This window comes from Gymnodraco acuticeps, unplaced genomic scaffold, assembly GCF_902827175.1.
Source record: "Gymnodraco acuticeps unplaced genomic scaffold, fGymAcu1.1, whole genome shotgun sequence".
NCBI lineage: Eukaryota > Metazoa > Chordata > Actinopteri > Perciformes > Bathydraconidae > Gymnodraco > Gymnodraco acuticeps.
Window position 1 is genome coordinate 46548 of NW_022992336.1, and position 4017 is coordinate 50564.

Here is a 4017-nt window from a genome sequence, read left to right on the forward strand (position 1 = left end):
GCCAATCCGGACAGCATTTCTTGGTCCTCCACGTATTTCTCGTACAGCCACTGCTTGAAGCAAACTGAAAATAAGAAACAACAATGTTTTAACAAATCGTATTAAATTATGTGATGACAGAACTGTAAACAGAATAGTTATTACTTTCTTCCTTTACTTGGCATTCTTCAAAAATACACAGATTGCAGCACATCGTTTCACGTCTTTGTACAGCCTTTCTCAGCAGTAGAGTAATGTGTTGGCGAACCTTTGTTTCCTCCTGACAGATCACTCAAAGGTATACTCAATTCAATAGCTTTATTAGCATGACCTCAGTTACATATAGTATTGCCAAAGCTCTGTATAATTGCAACATCTATACAAAATATATATATATACAATATATATATATACACATTATACTCCCCCTTGTGGCCAAAGGGGGACACAACTCTTGTCTTCAGATGTATGCTTGAGTGCAGGAAATGTAGCTCAGTGACTTTTGTCAACTAAACATAAAACAATACATATTTTAGTAAACGGGACATTATAATCTCTGCACATTAACTCTATATTTGCCTCTGCCATGGTGCCAAATTGAAATGAAATAAACAATATATAGGGGTTGCTTCTTCTCTGAACGTCTATGTAGGCCAGGGGTGCCCAACCAGTCGATCGCGATCGACCGGTCGATCGCGAGGAGATTCCCAGTCGATCGCGAGATGTGTCTAAAAATAGAACAACAACATTCTGTTTTATCGTTAATGTCCTATAACATAATCTTCCCGTGCCAGAATAATGCACTTGAACGCATCAAAGCTTTGTGATTGGCCAGCGTGACCCCATGTGTCGGGGCGTGGCTGGTGAGCAGTGGGCACTATTTCGTGGGAGGATGATTATTTGTGTATCTATTCCAATTCAAAGTCCATCTGTCTCATCTGCAATGCGAGCGTGGCTTTATCGAAGAAGGGTAATTTAGGAGCGGCATTTCAAAACAGTGCACAAACGCTAAGAGACGGAATTCCCTCCTAATTCTGCCCTACGCTCCCAAAAGGGGAGGGGCCTGAAAGGACAGCTAAATGCACAGCAGTCCATTTCCACCAGGCCCAACAACAAGAGCCAGGCTGCTACCACAGCATCTTATCGTGTCAGGCACGTTCTTGCGACACACATGAAGTCTTTCAAAGACGGCGAAGTTGTGAAAGAAGCTTTCCTGGAGGCTGCCGACGCGCTTTTGGGGGACAGTAAAAATAACAGGAGCATTTCAACAGGTTTTTGATATAATAAAAACTCAAGTTAGATACCGTTATTAATCAGCTGTAAGTTTTTGTTTGTTTGAACTTATTCATTACAATTATTGTACAAAATGGTATAAGAATGCACACATTAAGATCTGTTCTGTTTAAATTGATTATAGTCTATTATAAATTCAGGTTAAGAAACTAGTGTTGCTTGCATCCTATTTTAAAGGCATTTATTGTTATACTCTACTAAAATGCAACAAAAAAAGGGTTTGATTCTATTAATTTTGTCTTTTTTTATTGCACTTTGGCAGCAGATTCCTGTGTAGCTTCAGATCTGAGTTGTCTTATTAGTAAGCCTAATTTATACTTTTGTAGCAACACTATTTTTATATAATGGCAAAGAAAGGGTTCAGAGTCTTTTCTTTTTTCCCTGTGTCATGTGGCAGCACTGTTCAATGTTTCTTGAAAACATTACCCACTGTAGTATGTGACGTGTGAATAAACTCCAACTCTGTATCAACAACACTGTTGTGTAACTTCAGTTACATACTTGTATGTGTGTAGATTAGAAAGAGGTAAGATAAAGGATCTGCAGTATTTTATGAAGTATTCATCGTACAAAGGTCAGTTTTATACAAGTAGAAGTGTGTATTTACCTGGTAGCTGTCAGTAACTACGCCTCTCTATTTGGACTGGTAGATCTCGGCAGACTGGCAACTTTAAAAGTAGCTCTCGGTTAAAAAAAGGTTGGGCACCCCTGATGTAGGCTATACTGCATCCCTCCATATCAAATAAACCATAAACAAATACAGAAAGTCGTGTTCACTGCAGCGATCTATTTCACACACAAAACTATGGAAACTTGGTGATATACAGTTCTCCTGGAGACCAAGGGAAGACAGGCTTCTCCTGTTTTTTCAGCCTTTGTTATCATTTTGATAATTACAAATATATATTCTTGTTTGTGGTTGTTTTTGCGTTCAGGGCATACAAGGGGTGTAACATTATTTGAATAACAAAACTATATTGAAATAGAGTCTCACTTGAACAGCAACGTAGCTGTCACATTACTGGGTTATTTGGTGATAACTACCAAAGTAAAGTAACTTCAGACGCAGACGTCACGTAGCTTCTCAGACGAGAGGGGTGGCGACGAGAGTGTCACGTTACTTCTCTCGCGGCATAGTTCACGTCAGGGTAGGCGACGATCAACACGATTGTCTGCTCAGTTAGTTAGTTCTTTGGCACAAATCACACCTCATAGCCTCACTATAGTGTCTCCCCGTCCAATCTCCCCCCTCCACCCAGTAAAAAAATCGTGTGTGTGTTGTGTGTGTGTAAAGTAAACTGCCCCACCCCCTCGCACACAGACAGGGGAGAGAGATCTCTCTTCTGAAAGATCGAAAATAAATCAGACGCATTTTGTAGTCTTTTTGCATATTAGAAACGGAGTTGGCGACAGTAAGACTGCGATATAATGTTTATGTAGCAATAATACATATGACATCTATTTTTTTAACGTCTCCATTACCGATAAAAAGATTGTTAACGTTGGACCTTAACGGTACCACGGTCTTTAATAATTCAGCCCTGGGGGCCTGTTAATACCGGGGCTCGGTACCCATCCCTAGTTTTAATTATTACATCATCAATATTACATTTCAAATAACCAAGAACTTGGTATCTCACAAAGAGCAAGTGGCTAGTGCTGCTAAGAACATACCTTTCAAAACTGATAGCTTCTGTGGGGTTAGAGGCTGCCTGGTGGTCTTGGTGGTGGGGCATTCCTTTCCAGTCAGGCTCCTTTCCCCTAAGGTGTCGGTGCCCCAAAACGCCACAGCCAACTCCTTCACGAACATGGAGTCCCTTGTGTTGTTTTTTATTTTTGCCCAGACCTCTGGACGCACTGGAATCTCCCCTTGCAAGTGAATGACAACAATCTGAAACATAAAATGTGTACAGTAGCCTATACATAAAAGCTAGACACCAATATGAGACTGAGGAGCAAAAATAAAAAGGCTCCACTATGGAAATAATATATACCTTCCCATGTGGCTCGCTCTTTGAAGGGGAATTATTGGGGTGTGTGGGTGTCCAGGGTGCCGGCTCACGCTGTTCAGGTATCTCAGATTGTTCTTCTACAGAATGTGAATAAGACAAAGAAAGGACAAAAACATTTCATCAATAGTATAAATGAATATGTGTATATCTTGATGAGCTGATTGTTTACACATTTCACTGCCATCTTTCTTTTATTGTAGTTGCTGATGAAAGTTAAAATGCAAAATCGATCCAAGACTGTCATTATTATTTGCTTGCAATTTAAAAACAAATGTACTTACTTTGTGAAAATACCTGGTTTAATAGTTTATCCAAATTAATGTTTAGATTTGCTGTCCTGTCGGTGATGACTTCCCCTTCCAGCTCAGCTTTGGAATCCTCCAATGTAGCAGATCTTTATAATGTAATGAAAAATAAAATCAACAAAACAGCCTTTTAGCCTACCACCAGTCAAATCTGTTGTTACCCTATGACTGGTAAAAACACAAACATTAAATGTACCTTCTGTATTAACCGTCTAAAGACGAGTTCCTGTTGTAATTGTGCAGCTGTATTATCTGGGAAATAGAAGAATCGGGTAAGGATTCGGTATTGGCAGACAATCAATATCAAATGACTCGGATCGTTATTAGCATCAGCATTTTATCACCTTTGTCTACTTGCAGCTCAAATACAAAGATAACTCCACTCCTCTCCTACCACTGCTTACCTCTAATAAGCCTTGGTATAACTA

General features: G+C 39.7%; 1 long non-coding RNA gene across 1 annotated transcript; it reads right to left on the bottom strand.

Annotated features, from left to right (window-relative positions):
* Positions 1–2985: 2985 nt before the first annotated feature.
* Positions 2986–3625, bottom strand: LOC117541444. The gene is made up of 3 exons (XR_004568315.1): positions 3566–3625; positions 3267–3361; positions 2986–3163 (listed from the first exon to the last, which is right to left on the bottom strand). It is a non-coding gene; the product is annotated as an uncharacterized LOC117541444 (long non-coding RNA).
* Between the last annotated feature and the right edge of the window lie 392 nt (positions 3626–4017).